Genomic DNA, 25,551 nt, shown 5'->3' with positions numbered 1-25,551 from the left:
ATCAGATTAGAGCCAAAAAGGAGACTAGACATCTATCACCCCACTACCATTATCAGATTAGAGCCATAAGGGAGAAATCTACCACCCCACTTCCACTACCAGATTAGAGCCAAAAGGGAGACTAGACATCTACCACCCCACTACCACTATCAGATTAGAGCCATAAAGAAGACTAGACATCTACCACCCCACTACCACTATCAGATTAGAGCCATAAAGCAGACTAGACATCTACCACCCCACTACCACTATCAGATTAGAGCCATAAAGGAGAAATCTACCACCCCACTACCATTATCAGAATAGAGCCATAAAGGAGAAATCTACCACCCCACTACCACTATCAGATTAGAGCCATAAGGGAGACTAGACATCTACCATATCACTACAACTATCAGATTAGAGCCATAAAGGAGACTAGACATCTACCACCCCACTATCAGATTAGAGCCATAAAGGAGACTAGACATCTACTGTGCTGCCATCCTGTTAGAAGGTAACAGATTATTTTATTACAATAGTTAAAATGGATTTTCATTGTGTTCCATGATGTTATTTGCCCCCTAGTGGAGCTTTCTGGTACTTAGAGTGTACACAAACAGGAAGTAGAGAATTCGTTCTGCACGCTTAGAAGCAGCTAAAAACAACGCTACGGTGCAGGTCTTTCAGTGTAGTTATTTCTTGTCACGCTTCAGCCTTGGAAAATATTTGTTTGTAAGTTCGATTCAAGCATTTAGCTAATGATGATAATCTTGTTATTGATAGAGTTTCTTACATATCAATGTTGGTTGGTTGCATTTACTCACAAATTGCAATGCCTTTCATGTATGATGTTAGCTGTATTACTTTGCTCGTGCGTCATGCAAACGAATTGTAAAATATACAATACTGTATTTTTGTTACTGTTTCTAGTGTAATATGCCTTGTTATTCTACATAGATGGTTGTACATTATTAGAGTAATGAAAGGAGTTAGTCAATTACCATATGAGAAAGCAATTAGCTATATGGTTTGGCATCATGCCAGATGCATGGTACCGTAGCACGTGCTTTGTATTCATGCAACTTCAAATGTATAATGTACAGCTACAGTATGTTGGTGTGAATTGAATACTAAAGTATATTCTTTTCTGTGTTTTGCAGTTTTACAACATAAACGTTTACAATATATTCATTCAAGAAAAGTTACGCCTTGGGAGTTTTATTGAAGACTTAGTTGTTAGCTATCTGTCTAGTTTTGCATGGGAACGCAACTCAAGGGCAGAATATCTACCACCCCACTACCACTATCAGATTAGAGCCATAAAGGAGACTAGACATCTACCACCCCACTACCACTATCAGATTAGAGCCATAAAGGAGACTAGACATCTACCACCCCACTACCACTATCAGATTAGAGCCATAAGGGAGACTAGACATCGATCACCCCACTACCACTATCAGATTAGAGCCATAAAGGAGACTAGACATCTACCACTATCAGATTAGAGCCATAAAGGAGACAAGACATCTACCACCCCACTACCACTATCAGATTAGAGCCATAAGGGAGACTAGACATCTATCACCCCACTACCACTATCAGATTAGAGCCATAAAGGAGACTAGACATCTACCACCCCACTACCACTATCAGATTAGAGCCATAAAGGGGACTAGACATCTAGCACCCCACTACCACTATCAGATTAGAGCCATAAAGGAGACTAGACATCTACCACCCCACTACCACTATCAGATTAGAGCCATAATGGAGACTAGACATCGATCACCCCACTACCACTATCAGACTAGAGCCATAAAGGAGACTAGACATCTACCACTATCAGATTAGAGCCATAAAGGAGACAAGACATCTATCACCCCACTACCACTATCAGATTAGAGCCATAAAGGAGACGAGACATCTATCACCCCACTACCACTATCAGATTAGAGCCATAAGGGAGACTAGACATCTATCACCCCACTACCACTATCAGATTAGAGCCATAAAGGAGACTAGACATCTACCACCCCACTACCACTATCAGATTAGAGCCATAAAGGAGACTTGACATCTATCACCCCACTACCACTATCAGATTAGAGCCATAAAGGAGACTAGACATCTATCATCCCACTACCACTATCAGATTAGAGCCATAAAGGAGACTAGACATCTACCACCCCACTACCACTATCAGATTAGAGCCAAAAGGAAGACTAGACATCTATCACCCCACTACCACTATCAGATTAGAGCCATAAGGGAAACTAGACATCTACCACTATCAGATTAGAGCCATAAAGGAGACTAGACATCTACCACTATCGGATTAGAGCCATAAAGGAGACTAGACATCTACCACCCCACTACCACTATCAGATTAGAGCCATAAAGGAGACTAGACGTCTATCACCCCACTACCACTATCAGATTAGAGCCATAAAGGAGACTAGACATCTACCACCCCACTACCACTATCAGATTAGAGCCATAAAGGAGACTAGACATCTACCACTATCAGATTAGAGCCATGAAGGTGACTAGACATCTATCACCCCACTACCACCATCAGATTAGAGCCATAAAGGAGACTAGACATCTACCACTATCAGATTAGAGCCATGAAGGAGACTAGACATCTATCACCCCACTACCACTATCAGATTAGAGCCATAAAGGAGACTAGACATCTATCACCCCACTACCACTATCAGATTAGAGCCATAAAGGAGACTAGACATCTACCACCCCACTACCACTATCAGATTAGAGCCAAAAGGAAGACTAGACATCTATCACCCCACTACCACTATCAGATTAGAGCCATAAAGGAGACTAGACATCTACCACCCCACTACCACTATCAGATTAGAGCCATAAGGGAGACTAGACATCGATCACCCCACTACCACTATCAGATTAGAGCCATAAAGGAGAATAGACATCTACCACTATCAGATTAGAGCCATAAAGGAGACTAGACATCTACCACCCCACTACCACTATCAGATTAGAGCCATGAAGGCGACTAGACATCTATCACCCCACTACCACTATCAGATTAGAGCCATAAAGGAGACTAGACATCTATCACCCCACTACCACTATCAGATTAGAGCCATAAAGGAGACTAGACATCTACCACTATCAGATTAGAGCCATAAAGGAGACTAGACATCTATCACCCCACTACCACTATCAGATTAGAGCCATAAAGGAGACTAAACATCTATCACCCCACTACCACTATCAGATTAGAGCCATAAGGGAGACTAGACATCTATCACCCCACTACCACTATCAGATTAGAGCCATAAAGGAGACTAGACATCTACCACCCCACTACCACTATCAGATTAGAGCCATAAGGGAGAAATCTACCACCCCACTACCACTTCCAGATTAGAGCCATAAGGGAGACCGAGACATCTATCACCCAACTACCACTATCAGATTAGAGCCATAAAGGAGACTAGACATCTATCACCCCACTACCACTATCATATTAGAGCCATAAAGGAGACTAAACATCTATCACCCCACTACCACTATCAGATTAGAGCCATAAGGGAGACTAGACATCTATCACCCCACTACCACTATCAGATTAGAGCCATAAAGGAGACTAGACACCTACCACCCCACTACCACTATCAGATTAGAGCCATAAAGGAGACTAGACATCTACCACTATCAGATTAGAGCCATGAAGGAGACTAGACATCTACCACCCCACTACCACTATCAGATTAGAACCATAAAGGAGACCAGAAATCTACCACCCCACTACCACTATCAGATTAGAGCCATAAAGGAGACTAGACATCTACCACCCCACTACCACTATCAGATTAAAGCCATAAAGAAGACTAGACATCAACCACCCCACTACCACTATCAGATTAGAGCCATAAAGGAGACTAGTCATCTATCACCCCACTACCACTATCAGATTAGAGCCATAAAGAAGACTAGACATCGACCACCCCACTACCACTATCAGATTAGAGCCATAAGGTTGAAATCTACCACCCCACTACCACTTCCAGATTAGAGCCATAAAGGAGACTAGACATCTACCACCCCACTACCACTATCAGATTAGAGCCATAAGGGAGACTAGACCTCTACCACTATCAGATTAGAGCCATAAAGGAGACTAGACATCTACCACCTCACTACCACTATCAGAATAGAGCCATAAAGGAGACTAAACATCTACCACCCCACTACCACTATCCGATTAGAACCATAAAGGAGACTAGACATCTACCACCCCACTATCAGCTTAGAGCCAAAAAGGAGACTAGACATCTATCACCCCACTACCACTATCAGATTAGAGCCATGAGGGAGAAATCTACCACCCCACTTCCACTACCAGATTAGAGCCAAAAGGGAGACTAGACATCTACCACCCCACTACCACTATCAGATTAGAGCCATAAAGAAGACTAGACATCTACCACCCCACTACCACTATCAGATTAGAGCCATAAGGCAGACTAGACATCTACCACCCCACTACCACTATCAGATTAGAGCCATAAAGGAGAAATCTACCACCCCACTACCATTATCAGAATAGAGCCATAAAGGAGAAATCTACCACCCCACTACCACTATCAGATTAGAGCCATAAGGGAGACTAGACATCTACCACATCACTACAACTATCAGATTAGAGCCATAAAGGAGACTAGACATCTACCACCCCACTATCAGATTAGAGCCATAAAGGAGACTAGACATCTACCACCCCACTACCACTATCAGATTAGAGCCATAAAGGAGACTAGACATCTACCACCCCACTACCACTATCAGATTAGAGCCATAAAGGAGACTAGACATCTACCACCCCACTACCACTATCAGATTAGAGCCATAAGGGAGACTAGACATCGATCACCCCACTACCACTATCAGATTAGAGCCATAAAGGAGACTAGACATCTACCACTATCAGATTAGAGCCATAAAGGAGACTAGACATCTACCACCCCACTACCACTATCAGATTAGAGCCATAAGGGAGACTAGACATCTATCACCCCACTACCACTATCAGATTAGAGCCATAAAGGAGACTAGACATCTACCACCCCACTACCACTATCAGATTAGAGCCATAAAGGAGACTAGACATCTATTACCCCACTACCACTATCAGATTAGAGCCATAAAGGAGACTAGACATCTATCATCCCACTACCACTATCAGATTAGAGCCATAAAGGAGACTAGACATCTACCACCCCACTACCACTATCAGATTAGAGCCATAAGGGAGACTAGACATCTACCACATCACTACTACTATCATTTTAGAGCCATAAGGGAGACTAGACATCTACCACATCACTACTACTATCATTTTAGAGCCATAAAGGGGACTAGACATCTAGCACCCCACTACCACTATCAGATTACAGCCATAAAGGAGACTAGACATCTACCACCCCACTACCACTATCAGATTAGAGCCAAAGGGAAGACTAGACATCTATCACCCCACTACCACTATCAGATTAGAGCCATAATGGAGACTAGACATCGATCACCCCACTACCACTATCAGACTAGAGCCATAAAGGAGACTAGACATCTACCACTATCAGATTAGAGCCATAAAGGAGACAAGACATCTACCACCCCACTACCATTATCAGATTAGAGCCATAAAGGAGACGAGACATCTATCACCCCACTACCACTATCAGATTAGAGCCATAAGGGAGACTAGACATCTATCACCCCACTACCACTATCAGATTAGAGCCATAAAGGAGACTAGACATCTACCACCCCACTACCACTATCAGATTAGAGCCATAAAGGAGACTAGACATCTAAGACATCTACCACCCCACTACCACTATCAGATTAGAGCCATAAAGGAGACTAGACATCTACCACCCCACTACCACTATCAGATTAGAGCCATAAAGGAGACTAGACATCTACCACCCCACTACCACTATCAGATTACAGCCATAAAGGAGACTAGACATCTACCACCCCACTACCACTATCAGATTAGAGCCATAAAGGAGACTAGACATCTACCACCCCACTACCACTATCAGATTACAGCCATAAAGGAGACTAGACATCTACCACCCCACTACCACTATCAGATTAGAGCCAAAAGGAAGACTAGACATCTATCACCCCCACTACCACTATCAGATTAGAGCCATAAGGGAAACTAGACATCTACCACTATCAGATTAGAGCCATAAAGGAGACTAGACATCTACCACTATCGGATTAGAGCCATAAAGGAGACTAGACATCTACCACCCCACTACCACTATCAGATTAGAGCCATAAAGGAGACTAGACGTCTATCACCCCACTACCACTATCAGATTAGAGCCATAAAGGAGACTAGACATCTACCACCCCACTACCACTATCAGATTAGAGCCATAAAGGAGACTAGACATCTACCACTATCAGATTAGAGCCATGAAGGTGACTAGACATCTATCACCCCACTACCACCATCAGATTACAGCCATAAAGGAGACTAGACATCTACCACTATCAGATTAGAGCCATGAAGGAGACTAGACATCTATCACCCCACTACCACTATCAGATTAGAGCCATAAAGGAGACTAGACATCTATCACCCCACTACCACTATCAGATTAGAGCCATAAAGAAGACTAGACATCTATCACCCCACTACCACTATCAGATTAGAGTCATAAAGGAGACTAGACATCTACCACCCCACTACCACTATCAGATTAGAGCCATAAAGGAGACTAGACATCTATCACCCCACTACCACTATCAGATTAGAGCCATGAAGGAGACTAGACATCTATCACCCCACTAACACTATCAGATTAGAGCCATGAAGGAGACTAGACATCTATCACCCCACTACCACTATCAGATTAGAGCCATAAAGGAGACTAGACATCTATCACCACACTACCACTATCAGATTAGAGCCATAAAGAAGACTAGACATCTATCATCCCACTACCACTATCAGATTAGAGCCATAAAGGAGACTAGACATCTACCACCCCACTACCACTATCAGATTAGAGCCATAAAGGAGACTAGACATCTTTCATCCCACTACCACTATCAGATTAGAGCCATAAAGGAGACTAGACATCTACCACCCCACTACCACTATCAGATTAGAGCCATAAAGGAGACTAGACATCTACCACCCCACTACCACTATCAGATTAGAGCCATAAAGGAGACTAGACATCTACCACTATCAGATTAGAGCCATGAAGGCAACTAGACATCTATCACCCCACTACCACTATCAGATTAGAGCCATAAAGGAGACTAAACATCTATCACCCCACTACCACTATCAGATTAGAGCCATAAGGGAGACTAGACATCTATCACCCCACTACCACTATCAGATTAGAGCCATAAGGGAGACTAGACATCTTCCACCCCACTACCACTATCAGATTAGAGCCATAAGGGAAAAATGTACCACCCCACTACCACTTCCAGATTAGAGCCATAAGGGAGACCGAGACATCTATCACCCAACTACCACTATCAGATTAGAGCCATAAAGGAGACTAGACACCTACCACCCCACTACCACTATCAGATTAGAGCCATAAAGGAGACTAGACATCTACCACTATCAGATTAGAGCCATGAAGGAGACTAGACATCTACCACCCCACTACCACTATCAGATTAGAACCATAAAGGAGACCAGACATCTACCACCGCACTACCACTATCAGATTAGAGCCATAAAGGAGACTAGACATCTACCACTATCAGATTAGAGCCATGAAGGAGACTAGACATCTACCACCCCACTACCACTATCAGATTAGAACCATAAAGGAGACCAGACATCTACCACCCCACTACCACTATCAGATTAGAGCCATAAAGGAGACTAGACATCTACAACCCAACTACCACTATGAGATTAGAGCCATAAAGAAGACTAGACATCTACCACCCCACTACCACTATCAGATTAGAGCCATAAGGGAGACTAGACGTCTATCACCCCACTACCACTATCAGATTAGAGTCATAAAGGAGACTAGACATCTACCACCCCACTACCACTATCAGATTAGAGCCATAAAGGAGACTACACATCTACCACTATCAGATTAGAGCCATAAAGGAGACTAGACATCTACCACTATCGGATTAGAGCCATAAAGGAGACTAGACATCTACCACCCCACTACCACTATCAGATTAGAGCCATAAGGGAGACTAGACGTCTATCACCCCACTACCACTATCAGATTAGAGCCATAAAGGAGACTAGACATCTACCACCCCACTACCACTATCAGATTAGAGCCATAAAGGAGACTAGACATCTACCACTATCAGATTAGAGCCATGAAGGCGACTAGACATCTATCACCCCATACCACTATCAGATTAGAGCCATAAAGGAGACTAGACATCTACCACTATCAGATTAGAGCCATAAAGGAGACTAGACATCTATCACCCCACTACCAATATCAGATTAGAGCCATAAAGGAGACTAAACATCTACCACCCCACTACCAATATCAGATTAGAGCCATAAAGGAGACTAAACATCTACCACCCCACTACCACTATCAGATTAGAGCCATAAGGGAGACTAGACATCGATCACCCCACTACCACTATCAGATTAGAGCCATAAAGGAGACTAGACATCTACACACTACCACTATCAGATTAGAGCCATAAAGGAGACAAGACATCTACCACCCCACTACCACTATCAGATTAGAGCCATAAGGGAGACTAGACATCTATCACCCCACTACCACTATCAGATTAGAGCCATAAAGGAGACTAGACATCTACCACCCCACTACCACTATCAGATTAGAGCCATAAAGGAGACTTGACATCTATCACCCCACTACCACTATCAGATTAGAGCCATAAAGGAGACTAGACATCTATCATCCCACTACCACTATCAGATTAGAGCCATAAAGGAGACTAGACATCTACCACCCCACTACCACTATCAGATTAGAGCCATAAGGGAGACTAGACATCTACCACATCACTACTACTATCAGATTAGAGCCATAAAGGAGACTTTACATCTACCATCCCACTATCAGATTAGAGCCAAAAGGAAGACTAGACATCTATCACCCCACTACCACTATCAGATTAGAGCCATAAGGGAAACTAGACATCTACCACTATCAGATTAGAGCCATACAGGAGACTAGACATCTACCACTATCGGATTAGAGCCATAAAGGAGACTAGACATCTACCATCCCACTACCACTATCAGATTAGAGCCATAAAGGAGACTAGACATCTATCACCCCACTACCACTATCAGATTAGAGCCAAAAGGAAGACTAGACATCTATCACCCCACTACCACTATCAGATTAGAGCCATAAAGGGGACTAGACATCTAGCACCCCACTACCACTATCAGATTACAGCCATAAAGGAGACTAGACATCTACCACCCCACTACCACTATCAGATTAGAGCCAAAAGGAAGACTAGACATCTATCACCCCACTACCACTATCAGATTAGAGCCATAAGGGAAACTAGACATCTACCACTATCAGATTAGAGCCATACAGGAGACTAGACATCTACCACTATCGGATTAGAGCCATAAAGGAGACTAGACATCTACCATCCCACTACCACTATCAGATTAGAGCCATAAAGGAGACTAGACATCTATCACCCCACTACCACTATCAGATTAGAGCCATAAAGGAGACTACACATCTACCACTATCAGATTAGAGCCATAAAGGAGACTAGACATCTACCACTATCGGATTAGAGCCATAAAGGAGACTAGACATCTACCACCCCACTACCACTATCAGATTAGAGCCATAAAGGAGGCAATACATCTACCACCCCACTACCACTATCAGATTAAATCCATAAAGGAGACATCTACCACCCCAATACCACTATCCGATTAGAACCATAAAGGAGACTAGACATCTACCACCCCACTACCACTATCAGATTAGAGCCATGAAGGAGACTAGACATCTATCATCCCACTACCACTATCAGATTAGAGCCATAAGGGAGAAATCTACCACCCCACTTCCACTACCAGATTAGAGCCAAAAGGGAGACTAGACATCTACCACCCCACTACCACTATCAGATTAGAGCCATAAAGAAGACTAGACATCTACCACCCCACTACCACTATCAGATTAGAGCCATAGGGGAGACTAGACATCTACCACCCCACTACCACTATTAGATTAGAGCCATAAAGGATAAATCTACCACCACACTACCATTATCAGAATAGAGCCATAAAGGAGAAATCTACCACCCCACTACCACTATCAGATTAGAGCCATAAGGGAGACTAGACATCTACCACATCACTACTACTATCAGATTAGAGCCATAAAGGAGACTAGACATCTACCACCCCACTATCAGATTAGAGCCATAAAGGAGACTAGACATCTACCACCCCACAACACCTATCAGATTAGAGCCATAAAGAAGACTAGACATCTACCACCCCACTACCACTATCAGATTAGAGCAATAAAAGAGACTAGACATCTATCACCCCAGTACCACTATCATATTAGAGCCATAAAGGAGACTAAACATCTATCACCCCACTACCACTATCAGATTAGAGCCATAAGGGAGACTAAACATCTACTACCCCACTAACACTATCAGATTAGAGCCATAAGGGAGACCGAGACATCTATCACCCAACTACCACTATCAGTTTAGAGCCATGAAGGAGACTAGACATCTACCACCCCACTACCACTATCAGATTAGAGCCATAAAGGAGACTAGACATCTATCACCCCACTACCACTATCATATTAGAGCCATATTGGAGACTAAACATCTATCACCCCACTACCACTATCATATTAGAGCCATAAGGGAGACCGAGACATCTATCACCCAACTACCACTATCAGATTAGAGCCATAAAGGAGACTAAACATCTACCACCCCACTACCACTATCAGATTAGAGCCATAAAGGAGACTAGACATCTACCACTATCAGATTAGAGCCATGAAGGAGACTAGACATCTACCACCCCACTACCACTATCAGATTAGAACCATAAAGGAGACCAGACATCTACCACCCCACTACCACTATCAGATTAGAGCCATAAAGGAGACAAGACATCTACCACCCCATTACCACTATCAGATTAGAGCCATAAAGAAGACTAGACATCTACCACCCCACTACAACTATCAGATTAGAGCCATAAGGGAGAAATCTACCACCCAACTACCACTTTCAGATTAGAGCCATAAAGGAGACTAGACATCTACCACCCCACTACCACTATCAGATTAGAGCCATAAGGGAGACTAGACATCTACCACTATCAGATTAGAGCCATAAAGGAGACTAGACATCTACCACCCCACTACCACTATCAGAATAGAGCCATAAAGGAGACTAGACATCTACCACCCCACTACCACTATCCGATTAGAACCATAAAGGAGACTAGACATCTACCACCCCACTACAACTATCAGATTAGAGCCATAAGGGAGAAATCTACCACCCAACTACCACTTTCAGATTAGAGCCATAAAGGAGACTAGACATCTACCACCCCACTACCACTATCAGATTAGAGCCATAAGGGAGACTAGACATCTACCACTATCAGATTAGAGCCATAAAGGAGACTAGACATCTACCACCTCACTACCACTATCAGAATAGAGCCATAAAGGAGACTAGACATCTACCACCCCACTACCACTATCCGATTAGAACCATAAAGGAGACTAGACATCTACCACCCCACTATCAGATTAGAGCCAAAAAGGAGACTAGACATCTACACCCCACTACCACTATCAGATTAGAGCCATAAGGGAGAAATCTACCATGCCACTTCCACTACCAGATTAGAGCCATAAAGAAGACTAGACATCTACCACCCCACTACCACTATCAGATTAGAGCCATAAAGGAGAAATCTACCACCCCACTATCACTATCAGATTAGAGCCATAAGGGGGACTAGACATCTACCACATCACTACTACTATCAGATTAGAGCCATAAAGGAGACTAGACATCTTCCACCCCACTATCAGATTAGAGCCATAAAGGAGACTAGACATCTACCACCCCACTACCACTATCAGATTAGAGCCATAAAGGAGACTAGACATCTACCACCCCACTACCACTATCAGATTAGAGCCATACAGGAGTCTATACATCTACCAAACCACTACCACTCAGATTAGAGCCATAAAGCAGACTAGACATCTACCACTATCAGATTAGAGCCATAAGGGAGACTATACATCTACCACTATCAGATTAGAGCCATAAAGGAGACTAGACATCTACCACTATCAGATTAGAGCCATAAAGGAGACTAGACATCTACCACCCCACTACCACTATCAGATTAGAGCCATAAAGGAGACTAGACATCTATCACCCCACTACCACTATCAGATTAGAGCCATAAAGGAGACTAGACATCTACCACCCCACTACCACTATCAGATTAGAGCCATAAAGGAGACTAGACATCTATCACCCCACTACCACTATCAGATTAGAGCCATAAAGGAGACTAGACATCTATCACCCCACTACCACTATCCGATTAGAGCCATAAAGGAGACTAGACATCTATCACCCCACTACCACTATCAGATTAGAGCCATAAAGGAGACTAGACATCTACCACCCCACTACCACTATCCGATTAGAACCATAAAGGAGACTAGACATCTACCACCCCACTATCAGATTAGAGCCAAAAAGGAGACTAGACATCTATCACCCCACTACCACTATCAGATTAGAGCCATAAGGGAGAAATATACCATGCCACTTCCACTACCAGATTAGAGCCATAAAGAAGACTAGACATCTACCACCCCACTACCACTATCAGATTAGAGCCATAAAGGAGAAATCTACCACCCCACTATCACTATCAGATTAGAGCCATAAGGGGGACTAGACATCTACCACATCACTACTACTATCAGATTAGAGCCATAAAGGAGACTAGACATCTTCCACCCCACTATCAGATTAGAGCCATAAAGGAGACTAGACATCTACCACCCCACTACCACTATCAGATTAGAGCCATAAAGGAGACTAGACATCTACCACCCCACTACCACTATCAGATTAGAGCCATAAAGGAGACTAGACATCTACCACCCCACTACCACTATCAGATTAGAGCCATAAAGGAGACTAGACATCTACCACCCCACTACCACTATCAGATTAGAGCCATAAGGGAGACTATACATCTACCACCCCACTACCACTATCAGATTAGAGCCATAAAGGAGACTAGACATCTACCACTATCAGATTAGAGCCATAAAGGAGACTAGACATCTACCACCCCACTACCACTATCAGATTAGAGCCATAAAGGAGACTAGACATCTATCACCCCACTACCACTATCAGATTAGAGCCATAAAGGAGACTAGACATCTACCACCCCACTACCACTATCAGATTAGAGCCATAAAGGAGACTAGACATCTATCACCCCACTACCACTATCAGATTAGAGCCATAAAGGAGACTAGACATCTATCATCCCACTACCACTATCAGATTAGAGCCATAAAGGAGACTAGACATCTACCACCCCACTACCACTATCAGATTAGAGCCATAAAGGAGACAAGACATCTATCACCCCACTACCACTATCAGATTAGAGCCATAAAGGAGACTAGACATCTATCACCCCACTACCACTATCAGATTAGAGCCATAAAGGAGACTAGACATCTACCACCCCACTACCACTATCAGATTAGAGCCATAAAGGAGACTAGACATCTACCACCCCACTACCACTATCAGATTAGAGCCATAAAAGAGACTAGACATCTACCACTACTACCACTATCAGATTAGAGCCATAAAGGAGACTAGACATCTACCACCCCACTACCACTATCAGATTAGAGCCATAAAGGAGACTAGACATCTACCACCCCACTACCACTATCAGATTAGAGCCATAAGGGAGAAATCTACCACCCCACTTCCACTACCAGATTAGAGCCATAAAGAAGACTAGACATCTACCACCCCACTACCACTATCAGATTAGAGCCATAAAGGAGAAATCTACCACCCCACTACCACTATCAGATTAGAGCCATAAGGGAGACTAGACATCTACCACATCACTACTACTATCAGATTAGAGCCATAAAGGAGACTAGACATCTTCCACCCCACTATCAGATTAGAGCCATAAAGGAGACTAGACATCTACCACCCCACTACCACTATCAGATTAGAGCCATAAAGGATACTAGACATCTACCACCCCACTACCACTATCAGATTAGAGCCATAAAGGAGACTAGACATCTACCACCCCACTACCACTATCAGATTAGAGCCATAAAGGAGACTAGACATCTACCACACCACCCCACTACCACTATCAGATTAGAACCATAAGGGAGAAATCTACCACCCCACTACCACTATCAGATTAGAGCCATAAAGGAGACTAGACATCTACCACTATCAGATTAGAGCCATGAAGGAGACTAGACATCTACCACCCCACTACCACTTCCAGATTAGATCCATAAGGTAAACCGAGACATCTATCACCACACTACCACTATCAGATTAGAGCCATAAAGGAGACTAGACATCTATCATCCCACTACCACTATCAAATTAGAGCCATAAAGGAGACTAGACATCTACCACCACACTACAACTATCAGATTAGAGCCATAAGGGAGAAATCTACCACCCAACTACCACTTTCAGATTAGAGCCATAAAGGAGACTAGACATCTACCACCCCACTACCACTATCAGATTAGAGCCATAAGGGAGACTAGACATCTACCACTATCAGATTAGATCCATAAAGGAGACTAGACATCTACCACCTCACTACCACTATCAGAATAGAGCCATAAAGGAGACTAGACATCTACCACCCCAATACCACTATCCGATTAGAACCATAAAGGAGACTAGACATCTACCACCCCACTACCACTATCAGATTAGAGCCATGAAGGAGACTAGACATCTATCATCCCACTACCACTATCAGATTAGAGCCATAAGGGAGAAATCTACCACCCCACTTCCACTACCAGATTAGAGCCAAAAGGGAGACTAGACATCTACCACCCCACTACCACTATCAGATTAGAGCCATAAAGGAGACTAGACATCTACCACCCCACTACCACTATCACATTAGAGCCATAAAGGAGACTAGACATCTATCACCCCACTACCACTATCAGATTAGAGCCATAAAGGAGACTAGACATCTATCACCCCACTACCACTATCAGATTAGAGCCATAAAGGAGACTAGACATCTATCACCCCACTACCACTATCAGATTAGAGCCATAAAGGAGACTAGACATCTACCACCCCACTACCACTATCCGATTAGAACCATAAAGGAGACTAGACATCTACCACCCCACTATCAGATTAGAGCCAAAAAGGAGACTAGACATCTATCACCCCACTACCACTATCAGATTAGAGCCATAAGGGAGAAATATACCATGCCACTTCCACTACCAGATTAGAGCCATAAAGAAGACTAGACATCTACCACCCCACTACCACTATCAGATTAGAGCCATAAAGGAGAAATCTACCACCCCACTATCACTATCAGATTAGAGCCATAAGGGGGACTAGACATCTACCACATCACTACTACTATCAGATTAGAGCCATAAAGGAGACTAGACATCTTCCACCCCACTATCAGATTAGAGCCATAAAGGAGACTAGACATCTACCACCCCACTACCACTATCAGATTAGAGCCATAAAGGAGACTAGACATCTACCACCCCACTACCACTATCAGATTAGAGCCATAAAGGAGACTAGACATCTACCACCCCACTACCACTATCAGATTAGAGCCATAAAGGAGACTAGACATCTACCACCCCACTACCACTATCAGATTAGAGCCATAAGGGAGACTATACATCTACCACCCCACTACCACTATCAGATTAGAGCCATAAAGGAGACTAGACATCTACCACTATCAGATTAGAGCCATAAAGGAGACTAGACATCTACCACCCCACTACCACTATCAGATTAGAGCCATAAAGGAGACTAGACATCTATCACCCCACTACCACTATCAGATTAGAGCCATAAAGGAGACTAGACATCTACCACCCCACTACCACTATCAGATTAGAGCCATAAAGGAGACTAGACATCTATCACCCCACTACCACTATCAGATTAGAGCCATAAAGGAGACTAGACATCTATCATCCCACTACCACTATCAGATTAGAGCCATAAAGGAGACTAGACATCTACCACCCCACTACCACTATCAGATTAGAGCCATAAAGGAGACAAGACATCTATCACCCCACTACCACTATCAGATTAGAGCCATAAAGGAGACTAGACATCTATCACCCCACTACCACTATCAGATTAGAGCCATAAGGGAGACTAGACATCTATCACCCCACTACCACTATCAGATTAGAGCCATAAAGGAGACTAGACATCTACCACCCCACTACCACTGTCAGATTAGAGCCATAAAAGAGACTAGACATCTACCACTATCAGATTAGAGCCATGAAGGAGACTAGACATCTACCACCCCACTACCACTATCAGATTAGAGCCATGAAGGAGACTAGACATCTATCACCCCACTACCACTATCAGATTAGAGCCATAAGGGAGAAATCTACCACGCCACTTCCACTACCAGATTAGAGCCATAAAGAAGACTAGACATCTACCACCCCACTACCACTATCAGATTAGAGCCATAAAGGAGAAATCTACCACCCCACTACCACTATCAGATTAGAGCCATAAGGGGGACTAGACATCTACCACATCACTACTACTATCAGATTAGAGCCATAAAGGAGACTAGACATCTTCCACCCCACTATCAGATTAGAGCCATAAAGGAGACTAGACATCTACCACCCCACTACCACTATCAGATTAGAGCCATAAAGGAGACTAGACATCTACCACCCCACTACCACTATCAGATTAGAGCCATAAAGGAGACTAGACATCTACCACCCCACTACCACTATAAGAGGAGAGCTATACATCTACCAATATCAGATTAGAGCCATGAAGGAGACTAGACATCTACCACCCCACTACCACTATCAGATTAGAACCATAAGGGAGAAATCTACCACCCCACTACCACTATCAGATTAGAGCCATAAAGGAGACTAGACATCTACCACTATCAGATTAGAGCCATGGAGGCGACTAGACATCTACCACCCCACTACCACTTCCAGATTAGATCCATAAGGTAAACCGAGACATCTATCACCACACTACCACTATCAGATTAGAGCCATAAAGGAGACTAGACATATATCATCCCACTACCACTATCAAATTAGAGCCATAAAGGAGACTAGACATCTACCACCACACTACAACTATCAGATTAGAGCCATAAGGGAGAAATCTACCACCCAACTACCACTTTCAGATTAGAGCCATAAAGGAGACTAGACATCTACCACCCCACTACCACTATCAGATTAGAGCCATAAGGGAGACTAGACATCTACCACTATCAGATTAGATCCATAAAGGAGACTAGACATCTACCACCTCACTACCACTATCAGAATAGAGCCATAAAGGAGACTAGACATCTACCACCCCAATACCACTATCCGATTAGAACCATAAAGGAGACTAGACATCTACCACCCCACTACCACTATCAGATTAGAGCCATGAAGGAGACTAGACATCTATCATCCCACTACCACTATCAGATTAGAGCCATAAGGGAGAAATCTACCACCCCACTTCCACTACCAGATTAGAGCCAAAAGGGAGACTAGACATCTACCACCCCACTACCACTATCAGATTAGAGCCATAAAGAAGACTAGACATCTACCACCCCACTACCACTATCAGATTAGAGCCATAGGGGAGACTAGACATCTACCACCCCACTACCACTATTAGATTAGAGCCATAAAGGATAAATCTACCACCACACTACCATTATCAGAATAGAGCCATAAAGGAGAAATCTACCACCCCACTACCACTATCAGATTAGAGCCATAAGGGAGACTAGACATCTACCACATCACTACTACTATCAGATTAGAGCCATAAAGGAGACTAGACATCTACCACCCCACTATCAGATTAGAGCCATAAAGGAGACTAGACATCTACCACCCCACAACACCTATCAGATTAGAGCCATAAAGAAGACTAGACATCTACCACCCCACTACCACTATCAGATTAGAGCAATAAAAGAGACTAGACATCTATCACCCCAGTACCACTATCATATTAGAGCCATAAAGGAGACTAAACATCTATCACCCCACTACCACTATCAGATTAGAGCCATAAGGGAGACTAAACATCTACTACCCCACTAACACTATCAGATTAGAGCCATAAGGGAGACCGAGACATCTATCACCCAACTACCACTATCAGTTTAGAGCCATGAAGGAGACTAGACATCTACCACCCCACTACCACTATCAGATTAGAGCCATAAAGGAGACTAGACATCTATCACCCCACTACCACTATCATATTAGAGCCATATTGGAGACTAAACATCTATCACCCCACTACCACTATCATATTAGAGCCATAAGGGAGACCGAGACATCTATCACCCAACTACCACTATCAGATTAGAGCCATAAAGGAGACTAAACATCTACCACCCCACTACCACTATCAGATTAGAGCCATAAAGGAGACTAGACATCTACCACTATCAGATTAGAGCCATGAAGGAGACTAGACATCTACCACCCCACTACCACTATCAGATTAGAACCATAAAGGAGACCAGACATCTACCACCCCACTACCACTATCAGATTAGAGCCATAAAGGAGACAAGACATCTACCACCCCATTACCACTATCAGATTAGAGCCATAAAGAAGACTAGACATCTACCACCCCACTACCACTATCAGATTAGAGCCATAAGGGAGAAATCTACCACCCAACTACCACTTTCAGATTAGAGCCATAAAGGAGACTAGACATCTACCACCCCACTACCACTATCAGATTAGAGCCATAAGGGAGACTAGACATCTACCACTATCAGATTAGAGCCATAAAGGAGACTAGACATCTACCACCTCACTACCACTATCAGAATAGAGCCATAAAGGAGACTAGACATCTACCACCCCACTACCACTATCCGATTAGAACCATAAAGGAGACTAGACATCTACCACCCCACTATCAGATTAGAGCCAAAAAGGAGACTAGACATCTATCACCCCACTACCACTATCAGATTAGAGCCATAAGGGAGAAATCTACCATGCCACTTCCACTACCAGATTAGAGCCATAAAGAAGACTAGACATCTACCACCCCACTACCACTATCAGATTAGAGCCATAAAGGAGAAATCTACCACCCCACTATCACTATCAGATTAGAGCCATAAGGGGGACTAGACATCTACCACATCACTACTACTATCAGATTAGAGCCATAAAGGAGACTAGACATCTTCCACCCCACTATCAGATTAGAGCCATAAAGGAGACTAGACATCTACCACCCCACTACCACTATCAGATTAGAGCCATAAAGGAGACTAGACATCTACCACCCCACTACCACTATCAGATTAGAGCCATAAAGGAGACTAGACATCTACCACCCCACTACCACTATCAGATTAGAGCCATAAAGGAGACTAGACATCTACCACCCCACTACCACTATCAGATTAGAGCCATAAGGGAGACTATACATCTACCACCCCACTACCACTATCAGATTAGAGCCATAAAGGAGACTAGACATCTACCACCCCACTACCACTATCAGATTAGAGCCATAAAGGAGACTAGACATCTACCACCCCACTACCACTATCAGATTAGAGCCATAAAGGAGACTAGACATCTATCACCCCACTACCACTATCAGATTAGAGCCATAAAGGAGACTAGACATCTATCATCCCACTACCACTATCAGATTAGAGCCATAAAGGAGACTAGACATCTACCACCCCACTACCACTATCAGATTAGAGCCATAAAGGAGACAAGACATCTATCACCCCACTACCACTATCAGATTAGAGCCATAAAGGAGACTAGACATCTATCACCCCACTACCACTATCAGATTAGAGCCATAAGGGAGACTAGACATCTATCACCCCACTACCACTATCAGATTAGAGCCATAAAGGAGACTAGACATCTACCACCCCACTACCACTGTCAGATTAGAGCCATAAAAGAGACTAGACATCTACCACTATCAGATTAGAGCCATGAAGGAGACTAGACATCTACCACCCCACTACCACTATCAGATTAGAGCCATGAAGGAGACTAGACATCTATCACCCCACTACCACTATCAGATTAGAGCCATAAGGGAGAAATCTACCACGCCACTTCCACTACCAGATTAGAGCCATAAAGAAGACTAGACATCTACCACCCCACTACCACTATCAGATTAGAGCCATAAAGGAGAAATCTACCACCCCACTACCACTATCAGATTAGAGCCATAAGGGGGACTAGACATCTACCACATCACTACTACTATCAGATTAGAGCCATAAAGGAGACTAGACATCTTCCACCCCACTATCAGATTAGAGCCATAAAGGAGACTAGACATCTACCACCCCACTACCACTATCAGATTAGAGCCATAAAGGAGACTAGACATCTACCACCCCACTACCACTATCAGATTAGAGCCATAAAGGAGACTAGACATCTACCACCCCACTACCACTATCAGATTAGAGCCATAAAGGAGACTAGACATCTACCACCCCACTACCACTATCAGATTAGAGCCATAAGGGAGACTATACATCTACCACCCCACTACCACTATCAGATTAGAGCCATAAAGGAGACTAGACATCTACCACTATCAGATTAGAGCCATAAAGGAGACTAGACATCTACCACCCCACTACCACTATCAGATTAGAGCCATAAAGGAGACTAGACATCTATCACCCCACTACCACTATCAGATTAGAGCCATAAAGGAGACTAGACATCTACCACCCCACTACCACTATCAGATTAGAGCCATAAAGGAGACTAGACATCTACCACCCCACTACCACTATCAGATTAGAGCCATAAAGGAGACAAGACAACTATCACCCCACTACCACTATCAGATTAGAGCCATAAAGGAGACTAGACATCTATCACCCCACTACCACTATCAGATTAGAGCCATAAGGGAGACTAGACATCTATCACCCCACTACCACTATCAGATTAGAGCCATAAAGGAGACTAGACATCTACCACCCCACTACCACTGTCAGATTAGAGCCATAAAAGAGACTAGACATCTACCACTATCAGATTAGAGCCATGAAGGAGACTAGACATCTACCACCCCACTACCACTATCAGATTAGAGCCATGAAGGAGACTAGACATCTATCACCCCACTACCACTATCAGATTAGAGCCATAAGGGAGAAATCTACCACGCCACTTCCACTACCAGATTAGAGCCATAAAGAAGACTAGACATCTACCACCCCACTACCACTATCAGATTAGAGCCATAAAGGAGAAATCTACCACCCCACTACCACTATCAGATTAGAGCCATAAGGGGGACTAGACATCTACCACATCACTACTACTATCAGATTAGAGCCATAAAGGAGACTAGACATCTTCCACCCCACTATCAGATTAGAGCCATAAAGGAGACTAGACATCTACCACCCCACTACCACTATCAGATTAGAGCCATAAAGGAGACTAGACATCTACCACCCCACTACCACTATCAGATTAGAGCCATAAAGGAGACTAGACATCTACCACCCCACTACCACTATCAGATTAGAGCCATAAAGGAGACTAGACATCTACCACTATCAGATTAGAGCCATAAAGGAGACTAGACATCTACCACCCCACTACCACTATCAGATTAGAGCCATAAAGGAGACTAGACATCTATCACCCCACTACCACTATCAGATTAGAGCCATAAAGGAGACTAGACATCTATCACCCCACTACCACTATCAGATTAGAGCCATAAAGGAGACTAGACATCTACCACCCCACTACCACTATCAGATTAGAGCCATAAAGGAGACAAGACAACTATCACCCCACTACCACTATCAGATTAGAGCCATAAAGGAGACTAGACATCTATCACCCCACTACCACTATCAGATTAGAGCCATAAGGGAGACTAGACATCTATCACCCCACTACCACTATCAGATTAGAGCCATAAAGGAGACTAGACATCTACCACCCCACTACCACTGTCAGATTAGAGCCATAAAAGAGACTAGACATCTACCACTATCAGATTAGAGCCATGAAGGAGACTAGACATCTACCACCCCACTACCACTATCAGATTAGAGCCATGAAGGAGACTAGACATCTATCACCCCACTACCACTATCAGATTAGAGCCATAAGGGAGAAATCTACCACGCCACTTCCACTACCAGATTAGAGCCATAAAGAAGACTAGACATCTACCACCCCACTACCACTATCAGATTAGAGCCATAAAGGAGAAATCTACCACCCCACTACCACTATCAGATTAGAGCCATAAGGGGGACTAGACATCTACCACATCACTACTACTATCAGATTAGAGCCATAAAGGAGACTAGACATCTTCCACCCCACTATCAGATTAGAGCCATAAAGGAGACTAGACATCTACCACCCCACTACCACTATCAGATTAGAGCCATAAAGGAGACTAGACATCTACCACCCCACTACCACTATCAGATTAGAGCCATAAAGGAGACTAGACATCTACCACCCCACTACCACTATCAGATTAGAGCCATAAAGGAGACTAGACATCTACCACCCCACTACCACTATCAGATTAGAGCCATAAGGGAGACTATACATCTACCACCCCACTACCACTATCAGATTAGAGCCATAAAGGAGACTAGACATCTACCACTATCAGATTAGAGCCATAAAGGAGACTAGACATCTACCACCCCACTACCACTATCAGATTAGAGCCATAAAGGAGACTAGACATCTATCACCCCACTACCACTATCAGATTAGAGCCATAAAGGAGACTAGACATCTACCACCCCACTACCACTATCAGATTAGAGCCATAAAGGAGACTAGACATCTATCACACCACTACCACTATCAGATTAGAGCCATAAAGGAGACTAGACATCTATCATCCCACTACCACTATCAGATTAGAGCCATAAAGGAGACTAGACATCTACCACCCCACTACCACTATCAGATTAGAGCCATAAAGGAGACAAGACATCTATCACCCCACTACCACTATCAGATTAGAGCCATAAAGGAGACTAGACATCTATCACCCCACTACCACTATCAGATTAGAGCCATAAGGGAGACTAGACATCTATCACCCCACTACCACTATCAGATTAGAGCCATAAAGGAGACTAGACATCTACCACCCCACTACCACTATCAGATTAGAGCCATAAAAGAGACTAGACATCTACCACTATCAGATTAGAGCCATAAAGGAGACTAGACATCTACCACCCCACTACCACTATCAGATTAGAGCCATAAAGGAGACTAGACATCTACCACCCCACTACCACTATCAGATTAGAGCCATAAGGGAGAAATCTACCACCCCACTTCCACTACCAGATTAGAGCCATAAAGAAGACTAGACATCTACCACCCCACTACCACTATCAGATTAGAGCCATAAAGGAGAAATCTACCACCCCACTACCACTATCAGATTAGAGCCATAAGGGGGACTAGACATCTACCACATCACTACTACTATCAGATTAGAGCCATAAAGGAGACTAGACATCTTCCACCCCACTATCAGATTAGAGCCATAAAGGAGACTAGACATCTACCACCCCACTACCACTATCAGATTAGAGCCATAAAGGAGACTAGACATCTACCACCCCACTACCACTATCAGATTAGAGCCATAAAGGAGACTAGACATCTACCACCCCACTACCACTATCAGATTAGAGCCATAAAGGAGACTAGACATCTACCACCCCACTACCACTATCAGATTAGAGCCATAAAGGAGACAAGACATCTATCACCCCACTACCACTATCAGATTAGAGCCATAAAGGAGACTAGACATCTATCACCCCACTACCACTATCAGATTAGAGCCATAAGGGAGACTAGACATCTATCACCCCACTACCACTATCAGATTAGAGCCATAAAGGAGACTAGACATCTACCACCCCACTACCACTATCAGATTAGAGCCATAAAAGAGACTAGACATCTACCACTATCAGATTAGAGCCATGAAGGAGACTAGACATCTACCACCCCACTACCACTATCAGATTAGAGCCATGAAGGAGACTAGACATCTATCACCCCACTACCACTATCAGATTAGAGCCATAAGGGAGAAATCTACCACGCCACTTCCACTACCAGATTAGAGCCATAAAGAAGACTAGACATCTACCACCCCACTACCACTATCAGATTAGAGCCATAAGGGGGACTAGACATCTACCACATCACTACCACTATCAGATTAGAGCCATAAAGGAGACTAGACATCTTCCACCCCACTATCAGATTAGAGCCATAAAGGAGACTAGACATCTACCACCCCACTACCACTATCAGATTAGAGCCATAAAGGAGACTAGACATCTACCACCCCACTACCACTATCAGATTAGAGCCATAAAGGAGACTAGACATCTACCACCCCACTACCACTATCAGATTAGAGCCATAAAGGAGACTAGACATCTACCACCCCACTACCACTATCAGATTAGAGCCATACGGGGGAGACTATACATCTACCACCCCACTACCACTATCAGATTAGAGCCATAAAGGAGACTAGACATCTACCACTATCAGATTAGAGCCATAAAGGAGACTAGACATCTACCACCCCACTACCACTATCAGATTAGAGCCATAAAGGAGACTAGACATCTATCACCCCACTACCACTATCAGATTAGAGCCATAAAGGAGACTAGACATCTACCACCCCACTACCACTATCAGATTAGAGCCATAAAGGAGACTAGACATCTATCACCCCACTACCACTATCAGATTAGAGCCATAAGGGAGAAATCTACCACGCCACTTCCACTACCAGATTAGAGCCATAAAGAAGACTAGACATCTACCACCCCACTACCACTATCAGATTAGAGCCATAAAGGAGAAATCTACCACCCCACTACCACTATCAGATTAGAGCCATAAGGGGGACTAGACATCTACCACATCACTACTACTATCAGATTAGAGCCATAAAGGAGACTAGACATCTTCCACCCCACTATCAGATTAGAGCCATAAAGGAGACTAGACATCTACCACCCCACTACCACTATCAGATTAGAGCCATAAAGGAGACTAGACATCTACCACCCCACTACCACTATCAGAT

At 43.6% G+C, this 25,551-nt stretch overlaps 1 long non-coding RNA gene across 1 annotated transcript; it reads left to right on the top strand.

The window, feature by feature from the left end:
• The first annotated feature begins 480 nt into the window (after nucleotides 1–480).
• LOC139547195 (uncharacterized) lies at nucleotides 481–1,183 on the top strand. Its single transcript, XR_011669353.1, has 2 exons — nucleotides 481–714; nucleotides 1,143–1,183. It is a non-coding gene; the product is annotated as an uncharacterized lncRNA (long non-coding RNA).
• The last annotated feature ends 24,368 nt before the right edge of the window (nucleotides 1,184–25,551 follow it).

This window comes from Salvelinus alpinus, chromosome 20 (assembly GCF_045679555.1).
Source record: "Salvelinus alpinus chromosome 20, SLU_Salpinus.1, whole genome shotgun sequence".
NCBI classification, from domain to species: Eukaryota; Metazoa; Chordata; class Actinopteri; order Salmoniformes; family Salmonidae; genus Salvelinus; species Salvelinus alpinus.
Note: the sequence above shows the minus strand (reverse complement) of the source record. Positions and strands in the feature narration are given on the sequence as shown.